At 35.0% G+C, this 22,173-nt stretch overlaps 1 non-coding gene across 1 annotated transcript; it reads right to left on the bottom strand.

Annotated features, from left to right (window-relative positions):
* Window positions 1–21,483: 21,483 nt before the first annotated feature.
* LOC122119339 lies at window positions 21,484–21,590 on the bottom strand. The gene has a single exon (XR_006149545.1). It is a non-coding gene; the product is annotated as a U6 spliceosomal RNA (small nuclear RNA).
* Between the last annotated feature and the right edge of the window lie 583 nt (window positions 21,591–22,173).

The following is a 22,173-nucleotide window of genomic DNA, read 5'->3' as shown; positions in this document are numbered from 1 at the left end:
TTGCTACAAGCTCTCATTATCTAAACCGGGTTGGCCTTGAACTCACCTTCATTTTCCTACCTCAACCTTCTCAGTGCCAAGGTTACAGATACAAGTAACCTCGACTGATTCTAAGAATATGAGTCCAACATGTATCCAGTTTTAGGTTCATCAATTTAATACAAATGTATGAATATCTTTATTTTTATTGCAGTTCTACAGAAAGGGAAATGTTTCATATTATTTATTTTACATATTCAAGTTTTCATCCAGACCTTTGGGCTTGCTAGGCAACCACTTAAGCTACACCCCTCACTCCTTTTTGGTTTTGTTTTAGTTACCTTCTAACATTTTTGCCTAGGGACATATTCCCACTTCAGTCCTCCTCTCTGAACCTCCCAGAATTGCCATATACTTCTTGGCCTGACATACTGGTTGAAATGAGATCTCATTGAATCTGCCACTTCACCTCTTACAATGATCTTTCCCTACTCTTTCTCTTGAGTTTCTTAGAATACAATTATGGTCTACCATAAAGGTAGGCCCTTACTGTATATTGTTAATACCAGCATCAGAAAATCAGCAGAAATTATACCAAATGAAAAAAATGTTTAATTTACACAATGTAAAATATGAGACAATCTCTCTCTATATCTCTAGTATTTTGTTAACTTTTGATATTAATTGAATTATTTTGGTGGAAACCTGAGTTAAATCATTAGCATATTCCCTAATCATAAACCATAGAAAAGCCAAGAAGCACATAGAAAAATATATGAATCTGCATTTGGAAAGACACTTAGTTAGCCCTGTGCTGTAAATTTCCAAGGGGGAAAAAAACCAAGGAGATGTTTTGGCATTGTAGTTAGTGTGCACTGAATTATAAATCCAAAAGGCCACTGCACTTTTAAATTGTAAAAGCTCAGTGTTGCACATCCCAAGACTACAGTGGTTGGTGATGCATAACAAAACAAAAGTTTACTATATCCAATTTTGGAACATGTCATCTAGCATTTAATGCAGCTCAGTTCTCTCTTATGTGCTGAGTGGTACATAGTTCTTAGGAGTGCAGTGTAATTTTCATTTTTCTCTACTTGTTTAAAAAGCATAATTTTAAAATGTGCTTCTTGTTCATAGGTTTAATTATAATAGCTTTTTCTTGTGAATGTTTACAAAAAATGGAAAGATAAGTAATCCATGAACTATATTAGCGTAAAAAAAAATTTAAATGAGCCAAGTCCTTTAGATGAAATAATGAAAATGGTTATCTCTTTCTTTTCCAATTCCAAAATTTGGCAACACATTTCAATAGAAGGGAGAAAAGCTGGTTGGAATCTCAAATCCCAAATGACTATATTATCTAAATTAGTTGGATTGTCTGCTTTCTGAAAAATATTGGGTTCTTTTATTTTTTTTTGGCGGTTGTGGGGCCTGAGCTCTGGGCCTGGGCGCTGTCCCTCAGCTCTTCAGCTCAAGGCTAGTGCTCTACCACTTGAGCCACAGTGCCATTCCTGGGTTTTTCTGCTTATGTGGTGCTGAGGAATCCAACGCAGGGCCTCATGCATGCAAGGCAAGCGCTCTACCACTGAGCTACCTTCCCAGCCCGGGTTCTATTTTTAATGGTATAAATTTCAATAATGTATTTAGTGTCTGTCATGTAGAGAGTACATATGTCTTTTTTTCTCTTTCTCAAGCTTTCACAGCTATAGTTTATGGCGGGAAATAATGACAATAGCAAAGAGGAGAAGTCTATGAGTACACAATAGTTATATCACTTAAATTGTGATCTATCTACCTTTTTGCCCTTCATAAAGTATTTCTCAGAGATATAATTTCATGAGGTCTTGAATTCAAACCACACTATTAACAAAACATGTTATATTCTTTAACAAAAGTGAATACTAAGTGCCATGGAAACATTCAATGGACCAATATCAGTGAATGTGTGACTCCTTAAAACACCTTTTAAATAGCTTAATGGGATATCTTTTTTTTCAACTACTGGATGTGTATAAACTTTATTGTACCAGTTAGCATGCCTGAAAAACAAATGACAGACTCCTGATGGCTAGCATTTAGCCCATTAAAACATGTTACTTTGCATTATTTTTTCCAGGATTTACATTTTATTTTATTTTATTTTTTAATTGTGAAAATGCAGTATGGAAGGATTACAATTACATGGGCAAGATAATGGGTACATTTCTTATCAAGCATTGTTGCCTGCCCTCCTTTGTTTCCCCTTCCCATCCCTTCCCATCTCCCCCACAATCATCCTCCCCTCCTCCTCACCACCCCCACCGGCCAAAGTTGTAAAGTTCATTTTTCGACATAATGTCTTGTACATCTCATTGTTGTAATTGCTCCATCCCTATTTAAATGATTTGTTTTTTCCCTTCCCCTCCACAAATTATACCAACATCAAATACAGTGAAAGCAGGGGTTATACCGTGGGGGAGAGACATACAAAGCAACAAAGAAATTATCTTATAAATATGTTAGAAACAATCACATGAAAGAAAAAAATATTTGAATATGTACCTTGGGGTTCATTTCACCTAACATCAATGTATCTGGCTTTTTCTGCTTATCTCACACATATACTAGTTATTGCTAATAAGGGAAACCATGGGACCTATGTTTCTTTAGACTTGGCTTACTTCACTTAATATAATTTTTTCCAAGTCTTTCCATTTCATAACAATGGGGCAATGTCATTTTTTCTGATGGAGGCATAGAATTCCATTGTGTATATATACCACATTTTCTTGATCCATTCATCTACTGAGGGGCATCTGGGTTGGTTCCATATCTTAGCTATGGTAAATAATGCTGCAATAAATATAGTTGTGCTGGTAGCTTTAGTGTGGTCTTGTTTGTGATCATTTGGGTAAATGCCTAAAAGTGGGATTGTTGGGTCATAGGGGAGCTCTATGTGGAATCTCAATACTGCTTTCCAAAGCGGTTGAAAAAGTTTACACTCCCACAAACAATCCAGTAGGGTTCCCTTCTGTCCACATTCCCTCCTGTATCTGTTGTTATTAGAGTTCTTGATTATAGCCATTCTAACTGGGTGAGGTGGAATCTCAATGTTGTTTTGATTTGCATTTCTTTTATGGCTAGAGAGGTTGAGCATTTCTTTATGTGTTTGCTGGCCATTCTTATTTCCTCTTCAGAGAAGTTTCATGTATATTTTAGATATGAGACCCTTGTCCATTGTATGGCTAGTGAAGATTTTCTCCCAATCCGTGGGCTTTCTATTGATCTTGCTAGCTATGTCCTTTGCCATGCAGAAGCTCTGCGATTTCATGCTAGTAACTCAGTACTGTGGAGATAAAATTCACACATGACTTGTAACTCTTCCTTCCTTCTTCTCCATCTTGTTCCTTTCCTTATTGTGTTAATGGCCCTATATCCCATGATTGATGCTTAGTTAGCATCAGATACTATGTCCTTCTAGGATAGTGTACCAAGCCATGAGGAAAAGAAGTGGAGAAAACTTGTTTTCCATATGAGACTATTAGATTGAGGCATAATAATATGGAGGTCCTAACAAATTTCCTTTCATGTTTTATTTGTCTAACCTGGGAAATACACCCCTCCCTACACTAATTCCGGATAACCTAGGACAAGCTTGCTAGGGATTAGTTGAGTTAGTGTTTCCAACTGGCCATGTTGACAGTTTGGAAGAATTGAACCTGTATGTAAGAGGACTCTGTCATAATTCCTGTGAACTAAATGCCTGCTGCTAATCACAACCACCTCATACCTTGTAGAGGAGCAGCACTGTCACCCATTCAGAACAGTGATCGAAACATGGTGGCCACAGTCCCATGCCAGGAGAATAAAGTCACTTTTGATCACAGCTAAGGAAGCATGAGTCCTGTGGAGGTGACAAAGTGACTGAAAGGAAATGATTAATTACTTTTTTTTTCATCTCTCATCTGCTCATATATTCTCATATATATATATGTGTGTGTGTGTGTGTATATATATATATATATACACACATATATACATATATACATACACATATTTATATATAATTTAGAAAATATTTCTATCTCATGCTTAGTTTCTGTATTTTGTTAGGAAAATTCTTTTTATCTATCCAAGCTGTAATTTTATTATCCCTATAAGGATGGTTTGGGAATGACATGATGCTTTATATTGATTCTGGTTCAATGTCAACATTATTAAATCTCAGGAGTAATTTCATTTTTACCTTAGGAATTTTTATTAGATATGGTGTAGTTGAGAAGCGATACAAACCACATCTCATAGAATATTAATTTAGACATTTTTATGAATTGCTATAGCCCTTTACTGAAGGATATTTGGTACAAATATCTCTAAAGTATAAGGAAAAGTATATACATTAATTTTTATGTACCATATACATTTGTTAAATACTACCTAATTGTCTAATAAGAAAAATAATTTAGTTTTTGGTTTCCAAAATCTAGAAAAACAATACTAATTTTATTCTTTGAAAATAGATCTTATAAGTTTAAATCTGTTGACCATTTGAAAAATGACCTTCTAAGGTTAATGTATTCATTTGTGCATTATAGCTAGACAAGTTCTTGAGATTAAATATTTTTATTTATTATAATGAAAGATGATTTGTTATTTTGCATACAGAGTTAAATGATCCCCATGTCCAATTTTGATATCATTCTACTCTTGCTCATAAAGTAAAATTCAGGTCCCATGGTTTCTCTTATTTGCAATATCTAGTATATGTATGAGTCAAGCGGAAAAGGTCAGATAATGTGATGTTAGGAAAATGAACCCTTAGATATGTATTTTAATGTTTTTTTTCTTTCATGCATGTGTTTATAACTCATTTATAAGATTAGTTCTTTGTTGCTTTGTATGTCCCTCCCCCACAGTATAACCCCGCTTTCACTATATTTGATGTCAGTATAACTTGTGGAGGAGATGGGGAAAAACAAGTCGTTTAAGGATTCAGGTGGACCTGTTGCAACAATGAGAAGTACAAGTTGTCATGTCAAAAATGAGCTTTACAACGTCTGTGCGGGGGGGGGGGGAGGATTGGGTTGGGGGGTAGGCTGGGAAGGGATGTGAAGGGTAAACAAAGGAGGAGGCTGCAATGCTTGGTAAGAAATGTATGCATTATCCTGCCCATGTAATTGTAACCCCTCTGTACAGTATGTTCACAAATAAAATTTAAAAAAATAAAATAAAATAAAGTAAAATTGTTCTTCCCAATAATGATGAATTTCTTCCAGCAATTACATTTTTTAAGCAGAATAAAATTTGCTGTAGGTAGACCATTTATTCAATTGCATATTTTCACATATTCACTTGTGTAACTTAACTACACATTCTATAAGTACTTAATGCTTATTTTAGACTGTGAGCACTTTTCCTTTTCCATACCTACACTTTTACATGGCTAACTCCCACACATCCTTAAATATTCATCTAAAGTAGATCCTACTCTAAAAGTGCCTTGTTTTCACTAAGTATGTTGTTCATGGTTTTACTCCTTAGGCATTTGTACCAATTGTGATTTAATGAAATTAATTACTTGCTCTTCTTTCATAAAACTATGACTTATTGTGATTTGTCTAATGCTGAACACTGTTATGTGGCATAAGATTATCATTAGATTACCATTAATAATGACAAATCAGCATTTCAAAATGCATCATATTTTCATTGACACAATTATATATGACAGGATATTATTAACCTCATTTTGGAGGAAGGAGAATTATAATCTAAAGAAGATAGATGACTCGGGGCCCCAAACTCAGGTTTGGAGGCACATAACTGGAATGCCAGTTCCTTGCGAAATGATGGATCATGGTTTAAAGTTAGTTCCATAGGAGGGGAGAGGAGGTTACTAAAAAAATAAATAAACTAAAACACAAAGAGGCAGGGATATTGATCAAGGATCCAGAGGTAGATATATGCTTGCCTGGATCATGATCTTTCTACTTTGTTTCTCACAAAATTGACATAACAAACACACAAGCACACACTAATAGAAATGATGGTCTATTGGTTAGGATGGTGTCTCATGAAGATTTTGCCTGGGCTACCCACAAACTAAAGAGCCTCTGTCTATATTGACCTCTGTCTCTTGAGAATCTAAGTTTACAGATGTGAGCCACTGTGCCTGGCTAAGAGCAATGTTTTGTTTGAGTAGTTTTACTACCAAAGTCAGTAATTGTGCCCCTTTGATCTTCTCAACTAAGAACAAATACTCTTCCATTTCATCCAAAAATCAGTAGTAGAACTTTTTCTCTAATAACCATCATACACTTACAGAAAATATTTTCTCATTATTGCTCTGTGCTTTTACTCTCTGTTCACATTCTTCTTAGACCCTTGCAGGATCCCCAAGTATACTGGGTTCCATCTTTGGTACTAAAAATAGTTTCTTCTAAAAATTAGAACTTCCTTGGAGTTTGCTCAAATGTTGACATTTCTTTTTTCTGGTATATTTTTTTCAGACAATAGCTATTTCACATTCTTCAACTTCCTTTCATATCATTCAAAAGTCTTTTAAAGAGCTATTAAAAACCCAAAGATACCTTACTCAGGTTACCAAGTTTCAGAGATTTTCAAGAAGAAACACATTTTGAATACTCTACATCACAAAATAGAAGGAAGAAAATATTTAAATGATTCGATAGATCTGTGTTAGATAATCTTTTATGTCTTTTTTGAAAAATATTTTTATATCTTATTATTTATAATAAATAATATTATTATTCACAATAAGAAGCCCCACAGAGGCAGCACATGGTGTGATGGCCATAGAGTCAGAAGAATTAAGAGCAAAGTTTCTGTGTCTTCAGATTAAATATTGTGGTTACTGACTTTCAGTTTCTTCCATGAAATTCTAAGCTTCTCTTCTATAACTTATTGTTTTCCCATGTGACTAAAACATAAGATGTATAGAATTGGATTCACTTGTCTTTTAAACAATTAAGAAACAAGATTAAATGAAAAGTGTTAAATCATAACATTTGTTTTGAACATTTTATTAGTCACTGATTTAAGTTTGCAGGGCGGAGGAAGCTAAATGACATTATTGCTGCTTGTGCATAGATGTGATTTCTATTTCCATATACATTTCTTATTACATTTCTGTATGGATATAATCTATAGTGTTTACAGCAAAATCATTAGTATTCATAGACAAACGATATTATTTAGAAATGTTAAATGAACTTTAAACCTTACACGAGGAGATTTGTAAGTACTTATTTATTTTCTAAAATTATTTACATGTAGGGGGAGGCTGTGAAGGGAGGTGAAGGGTAAACAAAGGAGGAGGCTGCAATGCTTGGTAAGAAATGTATGCATTATCCTGCCCATGTAATTGTAACCCCTCTGTACAGTATGTTCTCAAATAAAATAAAATTAAATTAAAAAAAATTATTTACATGTGCTTATCTCCAATTAGACTACATGGAACAATAAAAGAGTAAATACTAGAACAAACCCATAAATTTAATCTCATAAAGTTAAATGTTCTTTAAATGTAGTGCTCCAGAAAATACATTTTCACATTCATTCATGCTAAAAGCTCTGGAGAAAATAGGAATAGAAGGAACATTTCTTAAAACAATAAAAGCCATTTATGACAGACCAATAGCCAATATTATACTTAATGGGGAAAAGCTACAACCAATTTTACTAAAATCAGGAACAAGGTAAGGATTCCCACTGTCTCCACTCCTATTCAATATAGTCCTGGAACCCTTGGCCAGGGCAATAAGGCAAGAAAAAGACATTAAAGGAATCCACATAGGGAAATAAGAAGTTAAACTATCCCTTTTTGCAGATGACATGATAATAAACTTTTACGATCTCAAAAACTCCATCCCCAAACTCTTAGAAATCGTAAATCACTTCGGCGAAGTAGCAGGATACAAAATCAACCCACAAAAATCAGTCACCTTCCTGTACACTGACAATGTACAAGAAGAGAGGGAAATAAAGGAAGCAGCCCCCTTCGCAATATCCTCCCAAAAAATAAAATATTTAGGAATTAATCTAACCAAAGATGTAAAAGAACTATTTAATGAAAACTACAGAAAGTTAAAGAAAGAAATTACAGACGACACTAGGAAATGGAAAGACCTCCCATGCTCTTGAATAGGCAGACTTAGTATAGTGAAAATGGCAATACTGCCAAAATTAATATACAAATTCAATGCAATTCCAATTAAAATCCCAATGACGTACATCACTGAAATACAGAAAACAGTCCAAAAATTCATATGGAACAACAAAAGACCTAGAATAGCCAAAACGATTCTAGGGAATACAGATAACATGGGAGGGATATCCATGCCAAACTTCAAACTCTACTATAGAGCCATAATAACAAAGACAGCATGGTACTGGCACAAAAACAGACCGGAAGACCAATGGAATAGAATAAAAGACCCAAAAATAAATCCACATGTCTACAGTCAGCTTATATTTGACAAAGGAGCCAAAGACATACAATGGAAGAAACACAGCCTCTTCAACCACTGGTGTTGGGAAAACTGGGCGGCCACATGCAGAAGACTAAAAGTGGACCCCAGCCTATCACCATGCGCCAACATCAACTCAAAATAGATTAAAGACCTTAACATTAAACCTGAATCTCTGAAACTACTGCAGGACAGAGTAGGAGAGACACTTGAACTTATAAGCACAGGAAGGAATTTCCTGAACAGAGTCCTAGGGTCACAACAAATTGGAGAGAGACTCAACAAATGGGACAACCTTAACATAAAAAGCTAGAGCTATCACAACCAAGCTAGAAAGACAACCAACTAATTGGGAAAAAATATTTACCAGCAATATATCAGACAAGGGGTTAACATCCTGTATATACAGGGAACTCAAGAAACTAATCCTTCCCAAACCTAACAAACCAATTACTAAATGGACAAGGGAACTAAGGAGAGACATAGAAGAAGAAGAGATAAAAATTGCAAAGAAACACAAGAGGAAATGTTCACCATCCCTGGTTGTGAAGGAAATGCAAATAAAGACTACCCTGTGATACCACCTTACCCCAGTCAGAATGTCTCACATCCACAAATCAGCCAAAGACAAATGCTGGAGGGGATGTGGAGAAAGAGGAACCCTATTACACTGCTGGTGGGAATGTAAACTTACACAACCACTTTGGAAAGCAGTCTGGAGGGTCCTCAGAAAGCTAAATATTGACCTCCCTTATGACCCAGTCATACCACTTCTAGGCATCTATCCTGAACAACAGGAACTAGTATACAAGGACACATGCACCTCCATGTTTATTACAGCACTGTTCACAATAGCTAGGATATGGAAACAACCTAGATATCCCACCACAGATGAATGGATCCAAAAATTGTGGTATCTATACACAATGGAATATTATGCAGCCATTAGAAATGACAAAATAATGGCATTTGCAGGGAAATGGATGGAGCTAGAAGAAATCATGTTGAGTGAGGTAAGCCAAGATCAAAGAGATAAACGGTACATGGTCTCCCTGATAAGTGGATGTTAAATCCAAAATGTTAGGTGATATGACAAAATTAACAAGACTTAAGAAACAAAGAACTTCCACTCATCTGGTCGAATCACTATTAAATAACCCCACGCTGCTGATCACATGTATAGTATATATGTGTACACCAGAGGGGAACCCGGAAGACGACACAGAACTAGAGGGAATCAGGGAAAAACATAGAACAGCGGGACCCATCAGCTGCACAGGACATTTACCAAAATGAACTAAGCAACTCAATGGCATGGATGGAAGGGAGGGAACAAGTGGGAAAGAGGGAACAGCTGCTGCTATACAAAACAAAAGAAATGTACATATCACCCAATGTGGAAGAAATAACTTTATCGCAAAGCTCATAGAACTCATAAATGTTATAGATCGTGATAGACAATTTGCTCCAGGAAAGTTAGAATGTGTTTGTGACTTTAACTGAGCATCACTATCCCACGATACTGTGAAATTTGGGAAATTATGTAATCACTTAACCACAATAAAAAGTTAAAAAAAGAAGATACATTTTCTTAGTAGTAATACTGAAGAAAGACATATAACTATTTTTACAGTAGTATTCTGACCTGACAGTTATGTTTTTGTGAATTACAAACCAAGAATGCTATCACAAACCACCTCAAATTGTGTGACATATTAAGAAACTCAGAGCATCTACATGCACACTGTGGCTTTGGTGAGCTCTTCTAGAATAGGGGCTATTCAGAAAGGTGAGGGTCAACTGGGCCTAGTGCTAAACACTCACTTAGGTTCAGGTTGCATCGTTAGTTTTAATCTTGAGCTGAGCTGAACTCAAAGCCATTAAGACTACTTATTCTCCCAGAAGCCTCTTGTGGTGGCGGTGGGAAGCATCACTACAGCTTGTAATTCAGATCAAAATGTACACTTCTCTAATTTGAGGAGGGGAAGGGAAAAAACAAAATGCTTAAATAAGGATGCAGGTTGATCCATTGTAACAATGAGATGTACAAAACACTATGTTGGAAATAAACTTTACAACTTCGGTGGAGGGGGCGGGTAGTTGTGGGGGTGGAAGGGAAGGGATGGTAGGGAGAAAACAGTGGAGGCGGCAACAATGCTCAATAGGAAATGTACTCATTGCCTTGCTCGTGTAACTGTAACACCTCTGTACAGTATTTTTACAATAAAAAAGTACAAAAATATACAACTACACTTTAGAGTTCTATATGTTATAAATATGCTTTCCAAGAACTATTGGAGTCACAATCATAAACAGGAAAATAATTGTCTCAGCAAGGCAAACATTACTTACGCAGAAGCGTGTACCTTCAGCCAAAAATCTGGCAAGCAAACGCAGGGAGCAAGCAGCTGCTCACCTATTCATCCCTAAGGCAGCAGGCTCTGCCCCTGCGCTCTGATTGCCTAGCTCAGGTTCACAATCTGCTCTTGATTTGCTAGTTTGAATTGAGTAAAATATACAAATATAAGGTGACTTTGAAGTAAGATCAAAAGTCAGAATAATCTCATACCTGCCCTCTGTTATCTCTTGAAGTGTGCTTTAATTCCATCTCGAACAGACAACAGTTTCAGACAAAACTTTACATTTGAAGAAATGCTTCCTACCTAAGCAGTTCTTCTTTTCCTTAACCATAGTTAAGCCACTAGGCCAAAGCAGGAACTTCTAAGCAACACACTGAAAGAAAAGGCAATTTTTGTCACATACAGTCTCATGAGCTTTCCTAGTAAGTCATGTGGCCACAACTAAAGGCATCATGATGAGTATTCCGCACCCCAAGAGAGAGAAGACATGAAAAGAGAAGGGAACATTCCCTAAGCAACAATTTAATTCAGCATATACAGTATTCATTTAGAAATATATAACTTTGGCACACACATATGTGGGAAAATCCTTTAGTAATGAATAAAACTAACAACTGAGTGTAATGATTTTTTATATTTTTATTGTAAAGATACAGTAAAGAGGAGTTACAGTTAAATGAGCTAGGTAATGAATACATTTCCTATCAAGCATTGTTATCTTCTCCTTTGTTTTCCCCCTAGCTTCCCTTCCCTCCCCAACTCCTCCCTCCCCCCAGAAGTTGCAAAGTTTGTTTTCAACATAGTGTCTTCTTACAAAATGTCATGTCAAAACCAGCTTTACAATGTCGGTGGGGGGGGGAGGGGGGGTATGATTGGGTGGGAGGGAGGGGGGAGGCTGGGAAGGGAGGTGAAGGGTAAACAAAGGAGGAGGATGCAATGCTTGGTAAGAAATGTATGCATTATCCTGCCCATGTAATTGTAACCCCTCTGTACAGTATGTTCTCAAATAAAATAAAATAAAATTTAAAAAAAAAAAAAAAAAAAATACACTATAAAAAAAAAAAAAAAAAAAAAAAAAAACATAGTGTCTTCTATGTCTCATTGTTTCCCTTATTTGCAATAACTAATATAGTCTAGGATAATCTTACCAGACAAGCAGGAAAGGCAGAAAGCTATGCACATATGACCATATAAGATGATGCTAAATGAAATGAACCCCAAGATAGGGGTACAAAAAGTTTTCTTTGTTGTTGTTGTTTTTAATGTACTATGTGATTTGCTTTTGGTTTGTTTGTATGTTCTTCCCCCATGGTATAGCCCCTGTCTTCACTGTAAGTGATTTTGGTGTCCTGCATCTTATATATACATTTCTCTAATTTGGGGAGAGGAAGGGAAATAACAAAATGCTGAAACAAGGATACAAGTTGACCCATTGTAACAATGAGATGTACAAGACACTATGTTGAAAATGAACTTTACAACCTCAGTGGCGGGGAGGGAGGAGTGTAATGATTTTATACTTGGTAGTCTCAGTGAGATTTATCTTATGATGTACATATATATGTGCATATAAACATCTAAGTATATATTTATGCATATTTGTATATATAATGTATGTTTATATATGTATACACATATATGCATATATGTATATATGTGAGGATATATACTTATATGTGTATATATGTGGTTACATATTTATATATATGCATACATATATATATACATGTAGACTGCATGAAATATAAACTTATGGTTAGGAATAAAGCAATGAGTTATTTAATAACTTATATTGATGAGATTAATATAAATAACTCTTATTTTGAAGGCAATTCTTATTTACTTTCAGTAAGCATCATGATTTGATATCAAAAGGCTGCTGTAAAAGTTTTATTGTTGCTTCAAATTACCACTTCATTGCCACCAATATGATTTACATGTGAAAAGAAAAAACCTAATTGCTTACTTTTCACTCCAAAAATATTTATGTTTTGACAAAAACAGAAAGGAAGCAATTGTTATCATATTATAAATTTAAAGAGTATTTCCTTTTCTATATGGATGGCAAAATTAAAAATTATACAGTCGATATTGGTTTCTTTATCACATTTATATTTTCTCTCCAAAATATATATTTCAAATTCAACTCAATACAAACTCCTAAATAACCTTGTGAAAAGATTCTGATTTTTTCCACATCTCTCTGGTAGAATAAGAACTCTAATATATTAATAATATATTATTATTATAGACTTCCTGCGGCATTTATAATACTGCTTTTCAGGATCATTTAGATAGATAGATGGCTTGAACGTTTATATTACTGAAAGAGAAAGAAATTTCAGCAGCTGTGTTTGAATTATAAACATCCATTCTGTCTTGTGCATAAGTGCCTTGGCATTTATAGTTTGAAACTCCACTCTTCCTGGATTCCATCATTCTAACTCATGTTTCTGCTTTGTAAACAAAAGGGTATTTTATCATAGTTTCTGTATGATATATGCATTCATCAAATTATGATTAGCTAAGGTCAGGCTTGAAGCTACAAATAATATCCACAGTATTTGATAAATAATGCAACATAGTATCATTAACTGCTCAGTGTAATAAATGATCTATTTTCCCTCTTCTGTTGCTCAGCTATAAGGTTGCAAAAGTCATAGTACACTGCCTGAAATAATGGCCTTGTTATTGAATCCATTAACTTGGTAGTTCCATTTTATTGCACATTTAAGATAAACTAACCAATTGGAATTATTTACAAATAATGTCATTAAACATCAATTAAGTAGATTTTCACTATGCTTTTTCAGTTTTCCTTCAGGTGTCAGGTATTTATAAATACAAATGAAGATGTAGATAATCTAAATAAAGTATTTCCTTAAAAGAACAAACTCAATGCCGCTATAAGTATTTTATATATAGAGATTAATAATAATAGCATAGATATTACACATACAAAATTCATGCATAGGCATGTAGCTATGTGTCCATACATACATAGTTTAATGGGAAAGACAATAACGTGAACATTTAGATTTGTGAATCTTGACATCATTACCTAATAAGAAGGCAGGAAGTAAAATTTTAATTCCTGTAAGCTAAAGATCAGTTGAAACTTCATCAAGATGCGAAAAGATTGATTCAACTATTTGTATTTTGTGTCTGGAATGAGTCTGTTAGAGGACAAACTCAGTGCTTGAAATATAGGCTTGGATATTTAATATTCATAAAATTTTGCTGATGTTTAATTAAATTTGTATCAAATGAAGAACACATAAGGCAAATTATATCCCTGCAACTTGCATACAATTTTTTTTCACATAAACACACTGGGTTGTAAGGAAGGGATTAAAATGAATTATCTGAAGTGTAGTAAACTCTATGGAAAGCACAAATATTGTAATTCTTTCAAAAGTCTAAGTCAAAGCCCAACCAAATCAGTATTAGGAAACTGGTACCTGCAGCAAGGTAAAGTGGGGCCAAGGGAAAAGGGTAGCAGGTAGAAATCACGTTTTCATTAGAAGAGTAACCTAAAATATTTACTGGGTTGAATTAAATTCAACCAATTTACTTCCCTTTGTTGAGTTAAATTTGTTTCTTACTTTCTTTTATTTTTGCCTTTAGTCACAACACCAACAAAAAATAAAATATATTTCACAGGGATCTTGAAGTCCTGGAATTGACCAGACCAAGATGTTCCCATACTCGTCTAGGGAAGCTCATTCATCACTATGAACTTACTACCTGTTATGTAGCAGTGACTAGGAGCCTGGGATTTAAAGACAGACCCTATTGCTTTGGAAGTTCAACATGTAGAACAAAACTGTAGGCAAATGCCATAGTCTTCCCACTTGGACTCTGAAGATAGGCATCAAAAGACATCAGTTTCTTTCCCCAGAATCCCTAAAAATACTTAATAGGGGTTTCATGATTGTCTTTTCCATATACATGTTCAATTTTCTTAGTGTTTACTAATTCCAAACAGTCCCACTGTCATTCATTACTTTACATCTAGATTACCCACTTGAGTACCATGTTATCCTTTTCAATTCGGTTTATTTGCTTAACGTCATGATTTCCAGAAACGATCTCCCTTTTCTGCAAACAATACAAGTTCAAATTTCTTTATAGCTGAATAATATTGAATAATATGAATGTCATTTATCTATTACATAATAATCATAGCCATGGTCAGTGGGCATCAAATTGTTTGGCCTCTTTAAATAACACTGCTGTACAACAATTAATTCAAATGGATCAATTATCAAATGAAACTTTGAAACAGTTGGAAGAAAATATAGGCAAAATTCTTGAACATATAGGGATAGGCAATGACTTTCTTTATAGGACTCTAAGTACTCTGCATATAGAACAGGTGTTGGCAAATAGGACTGAGTCAAATAGCTTCTTCAGAGCAAAAAACAAAACAAAGCAAAACAAAAAAACAAAAAACACATAAGTACCACAATGAAGAGACAATCTACAAAAGGGGAAAATATTCTTTGCCAGCTATTCATCAGTTGGAATATTAATTAGAAACTCAAAATATTACACACCAAAAGAAGAAATGATCCAATTAACAAATGGACTAAAGAGCTGAAGAAGTAAAATGGCCAAGAATTACATGAAGAAATGCTCAACACCATCAATCATAAAGAAAGTATAAACCAACCAATGCTGAGATTCCTTCTCATACCGAAGAACTGACATCATTGAGAAAACAAACAATAAATTGAGTAAGGCTGCAAAGAAAAACAGGAACCCTCATCAATTGCTGAGAATGTAAATTTGTATAGCCACTATGAGAATCAGTATGGAGATTTCCCAAGAAACTAAAAATCTTATGATCTGCCTATACTACTGCTGGACATATTTCCGAAGGAATACCTTTTAGCCTAAAATACCCATATATATTGTTTATAACAGCAGTATCCACAATAGGAAAACTGTGGGATACACGTAGGTGCTCATCAACTGACAAATGGATAAATAAATGTCCTATTTATACTTCATTCATTATAATGCTCAATAATACTCATGAATAAAAGAACTTGATAGGTCAGGTAAAATGATCAGAAATTGACATTAAAAATCTACATCAGTAAATCAGTGGCTTTAGAGCAATGAAGTACAAGAAAGAAATCACATGAAGAGTAGAAGGGGAGAAATTCACAAAGAGGGTATAATTTACAGAGAACACCAGACAGCTGCTGCTGAATCTGCTGTGTCTACCTCATTAATGTGGTTAACAAGTTGATTATGCTGATACAAAGAAAGAAAACATAGGTCCCAAGGTTTCCCTTATTTGCAATAACTACTATATGTCCGAGACAAGCAGAAATGGTCAGATAAGTTGATGTTAGGGAAAATGAACCCCAAGATAAGGACTCAAATGATTTTTCTTTCTTGCGATTGTTTCTAACATATTTATAAGATGATTTCTTTGTTGCATTGTATGTCCCTCCCCCATGGTATAACCCCTGTTTTCACTATATTTGATGTAGGTATAATTTGGGGAGGGGAAGGGAAAAAAATGTTTAGGGATTCAGGTGGACCCATTGCAACAATGAGATGTACAAGATGTTATGTTGAAAAATGAACTTTTCATCTTTGGTCAAGGGGGAGAGGGTTGGGGGAGATGGGCAGGATGGTAAGAGGAATCAAAGGAGGAGGTAACAATGCTTGATAAGAAATGTATTCATTACCTGCTCATGTAATTGTAACCCCTCTGTATGGTATTTTCACAATAAAAAAATTAAAAGAGCATGCAAACATTTTGTGATAACTCAATGTTAATTGATAAAAATAGTTTTGTTAAAAAAATCAATGTTAAATTAGAATAGTATTTAAGTAAATTTTATCCTCCTAAGGGGAGCATATTTTCATAATTTCTATTTTTTTATTGTCCTGAAACATACTGCTTACCTACTTTTCCTTGTTGCTATAGCCAAAAATCCTGACAAAAGGAGAGTGGCTGGAAAGTTTTTAGGTTTCAGTCCAAAATGAACTGGCTCTGTGACTCTGGACCTGTTGTGAGGGCTGCACATTATAGCAGTGGAGCATGTAGAGAAAGGAGCTGTTCACATCATGACAGACACAATGTACAAAGAGAAAGAAGTGGGTGGGAGACTAGCTATCATTCTAAAGGCATCTCCTCTATTCCCCTTAGCAAGTCCTTCTTTCCATAGTTTTCACTATGTCCAACTAGCACCACTAGTTGGAGACAGTGTTATTGTATCTCATGAGGATTAAATGAAATCACATATAAAGTGTTTATCATATGGTGCATATTTAAATTTAAAGTAATAAATTTTTATCCCTTTGGTGTTTTAAACAATGAAAAATAGTTTGCTAACGCAAGTAATATAAAATGATCAAAAATGAACAAAAATGCCCACACCCTCATAAATTTTAACTTCTAAAATGATCATATTTGTTAGTTTATTTTAGGATTCATCTTTTAATTCATACTCCATATTTATTTTAGGATTCATCTTTTTAATATTGTAATGTATGTAATTATTACAGAGAATATACTAGGTGCTAAGGGAATTATTAATAGAGTAAGTCTTTTAAAAAAGAGAAAGAGAAACCAATTTCAGAAAACTGGTGAACATCTTGAGCATCATTTCATTGTTGATTTCAATATCAGTGAAACCTCCTGTAGTGGTTCTAATCCTTAGTATTTTCTTTGATGCAAGAATAAGAACAAAATGTAAGGAAATTGTATGAAATAAATATATTAGGGCATTTTTAGTCATTGATTCAAACCATATCATCTAGAACACTAGGATATTTAGGAGTCATTGAATAAAAGGTAAAAATAATACTCAGCTATACTCTTCCCAACTGGACTTTTGAATCCCTACAAACTTTTCTATGTTATGATTCATTAATTTGGTTATAGATTTTCCTTGAGGTATTAAAGATGTATCATTACAGAAGAGCTTTTCTGCTAACTCAGGGAAACAAATGAAGTTCTGTATTTAATAATGGCAGTATGGAGGGAAATGTGTATTATTAGGTAGAAGACACTGATACTTGTGATAAGAATGTGTAAGTTTTATGACATAATGGTTGAACACATAATTTAATTATTTTTCTACCCCCTTTAAATTAAAATTACTGTTTGGAAGGCTTTACAATGCTAAATTCATGCATTTTTTTTCATCCACTCACTCAGCAAATACATATGCAATGACTAGTATGTGCCATGTAACATTTACAAAGTGGAGAGATAATCACATTTGAGTCCTACATCCTCCCTGCTCCCACTAGACCTATGTCATGATAGTGTTTACTGTAATTAAGATAAACATTGTCCCTGGGGGCAGGTGGCTCACACCTGTAATCCTAGCTACTCAGGAGACTGAGATCTGAGGATCGCAATTCAAAGCCAGCCCAGGCAGAAAACACTAGAAAAACAGGAAATGGAGCTGTGGCTCAAGCGGTAGAGCACTCACCTTGAGTTGAAGAGTGCAGGGACAGCGCCCAAACTAAGACTTCAAATCCCAAGACCCACAAAAAAAATTAAATAAAGAATATATATATAGTCAAGCTTATTAATGTGCTAAGGCAGACTTTAGAATACTTTTATGATTTAAATATATAACTTCTATCTTTTTGCCCATGAGTTTTGTAGCAGCAAAGCAATTGCTAAAAAGGAAAAGAGGACAACTAAAATCATATTTAACTCAAGTAATTAAATTCTGATAGTTTTAGTTTTATTATTTCACATCACTCTAAACTTGTAACTTTATCACCCAACCTGACTTCAGATTTCAAAAAATATTAATTTACACAATGTTCTCAAGCAGGCTGTGTTCCACATACCTTGTGGGCATACTTATTTAAATTCTAAGCAATCTATGAGCTAGGTGTAAGTATTGTTTTCATTTTTAAAATAAAGAAAGGAAGGGGTATAATGTTAATATAGGTGCCTTAGGTTATAGATTTATAAAAACCAGAACTCATAATAAAAATAGGCAGTGGCATATTCTGTTTCTCTCTCCTATAATAGAGTGCCTATGAGGTAATTTATAAAGAAAGGCGACCAATTTTCCTCAGCACTGGAAGCTGGGAGGGTAGAAGCCTCTCTCTCTGGTCTGTGGACAGAATTGTCTTGCTGCATCACAAAGTGGTAGAGGACTTCACAGGAAGAAATTGAGAAGCTGTGTTGCTGATGCAGTTCTCTCTCTCTTCTTATAAAGTCTTTGGTGGGGGGATGAGGTAGGGAAGCCTTCCTGACCTCATCTAATGTGATAGATAGGATTAGGAGCCCCTAAAGGCTTACATCTAAATAGCACTAATCTGAATTTGAGTACCATGTTTCCAGTGTATTAAATTTTGCACTAAATTTTGCAGGCTTCCCTAACTTAGTCTTTAGATAACTCCTATTACTTCATTTGAGGACTAGTTATATTGTTCTAAAGTTACTTGTAATTTTATCAGTCAATGTGACTTTAGATTTAAAGGAATTTTAGGTTATTTTTACAGTCTCTGTGTGTGTGTGTGTGTGTGTGTGTGTGTGTGTGTGTGTGTGCGCACAAGTCTAGTATCCCTGAGCATTTATTTCCCTGAAGGCTAGCCCTCTATCACTTCAGCCACAGCTCCACTTCTGGCTTTTTGGTGGTTAATTCGAGGTATGAGTCTCTTTGACTTTCCTACCTGGGCAGACTTTGAATCATGATCCTCAGATCTTAACCTCCTGAATAGCCAGCATAACAAGCATGAGCCGCTCATGCCCAAATTATTGTCATTGCACTTATAAATTTAAATATTTATTCGTGTATTTAAGGAGAAGTTAACAATATGAAATGCAGAGATTTTTATTTTATAAACAATTATAGTGCTCTTTAAAGAAGAGACCTTATGGAGTTGATTCTGGTGCAGGAATCTAGTTTTCTACAGGTGATTAACCAATTTTGCCAACACCATTTACTGAAGAGGCTGTCTTTATTCCATTCTATTTTTTAGCTCCCTTATCGAAGATTAGGTGGCTATAGGTCTGTGGGTTTATTTCTGGGCTTTCAATTCTATTCCATTGGTCCTCAGGTCTCTTAATGTGCCAGTACCAAGCTGTTTTGATTTCTATAGCTTTGTAATACAGATTGAAATTTGGTATTGATATTCCTCCAGCATTGTTGTTTCTGTTAAGGATCGTTTTTGCTATTCCGGGTCTTTAATTGTTCCATATGAATTTTTGGAAATGGATCAAAGACCTTGCAGTTAAAGCAGACACCCTAAAAACATTACAGAACGGAATAGGAGAAACCTGAGGTCTCCTTGGCACAGGCTGAAATTTTCTTAACAGAGACCCAGAAACACAAGAACTCAAAGAAAGGTTGGACAGATGGGATTACATGAATCTGCAGAGCTTCTGAATGGCAAAGGACATAGCTAGCAAGATCAATAGAAAGCCCACGGATTGGGAGAAGATCTTTCACTAGCCATACAATGGACAAGGGTCTCATATCTAAAATATACTTGGAACTCAAAAAATTAAATCCCTCAACAACAAATCTTCAAAGAAATAATTGCCCAATAAATAATGGGCTAAAGACTTAAAGAGAAGCTTCTCTGAAGAGGAAATAAGAATGGCCAATAGACACATGAAAAAATGTTCAACCTCTCAAGCCATAAAAGAAATGCAAACCAAAACAACATTGAGATACCACCTCACCCCAGTTAGAATGGCTATAATCAAGAACTCTAATAACAACAGATGCAGGAGGGGATGAGGACAGAAGGGAACACTACTGCACTGTTGGTGGGAGTGTAAACTTGTTCAACCAAGTAGTATGGCGGTTCCTCAAAAGACTCGACATAGAGCTCCCCTATGACCCAGCAATCCCACTTTTGGGCATTTACCCAAATGATCACAAACAAGACCATACTAAAGCTACCAGCACAACTATGTTTATTGCAGCATTATTTACCATAGCTAAGATATGGAACCAACCCTGATGCCCCTCAGTAGATGAATGGATCATTAAAATGTAGTATATATACACAATGGAATTCTATGCCTCCATCAGAAAGATGTTAGGAAATGGAAAAACTTGGAAAAAAATATATCAACAGTTTTTTTTTTATTCCCCTTCCCATCCCTCAATCAGATAAACTTAGGTACAGTACAAAGAGAATGGACATCAAATGCAGTGAGAATAGGAGGTAAAACAAAGGCAGGTGAGGAGGGTGAAAGAACATGAAATAACTGCATGCAGTACCCTAAGAAAATAACCATAAAAGACCTTCATTTCCATAGCTTGTAGATCATTTTGATTGGGATCATTTTACAAGGTCATATGTACGTAGTTATTGAGCTATTGTGATCTTCTGGTAGAACTATCCTAGACATATCCTATCCTAGTTTGGCAGAAATCTGTCACGATGACTTTATATGTTCTCACATATAAAATTCCTCTTTCTTGTCTGAAATTTTTGGAGGTTTTTTTTTTTTTATTGTGAAAATACTGTACAGAGGGGTTACAATTATATGGGCAAGATAATGAGTACATTTCTTATCAAGCATTGTAGCCTTCTCCTTTGTTTCCCCTTCCCATCCCATCCTCCCCCCACCAAAGTTGTAAAGTTCGTTTTCGACATATGACTTGTACGTCTCATTGTTGCAATGGGCCCACCTCTATCCCTAGTTAAACGATTTGTTTTTTAAAAATATGGAACGCTTCATGAATTTGCGTGTCATCCTTGAGCAAGGGCCATGCTAATCTTCTCTGTATCGTTCCTATTTTAGTATATGTGCTGCCGAAGCGAACACACTTGTCTGAATTTTTTAAAATCAACTATTATTTCAAACCACAGGCAACTTAACATCAACAGGCACTGGAACCGATTCAATTTTCATTGTCTGTGTACATTATTATAGTTGTGAGATAATCTAAAAGAGAAGCTGCTCCACTGTTCATTCATGGCACAAACAGCAATTTGAGCACAATCTCTCTTCATTCTTTCTCTTCTGTATTTTGAGTGCACTTTTTCTTTACATTTCTTCCCTCTGAGTCTCTGCCTTGAGGCTTAAAAACATTGATTCTTTTTTTTTTCTTAAATAAGCCAACGTGCACTTTCCCACTCTCTTCATGAGAAATCCAAAGAGAATGACAAAGAGTAACACTTAAAAGAATTTATGTAACTATCAGGAAGTAACTATCACATGTCTTAACCACAGAAGAGTTACCAAGGGAAGTGACTTATCACTCTTAGAAATAAAACCTTCATTGTTTCCCTCAGTATGCTGAAGGTTATTTACTGTATAAGAAGTGCTACTCTACCAACATGGCAGACCTAAGAACAGACTAATTAGTTTTGTGTTTTTTTTGTTTTTTTTTTTCTCTTTTTTTATT

Source organism: Dipodomys spectabilis, unplaced genomic scaffold, assembly GCF_019054845.1.
Source record: "Dipodomys spectabilis isolate Male_0828 unplaced genomic scaffold, ASM1905484v1 ptg000163l, whole genome shotgun sequence".
NCBI lineage: Eukaryota > Metazoa > Chordata > Mammalia > Rodentia > Heteromyidae > Dipodomys > Dipodomys spectabilis.
Note: the sequence above shows the minus strand (reverse complement) of the source record. Positions and strands in the feature narration are given on the sequence as shown.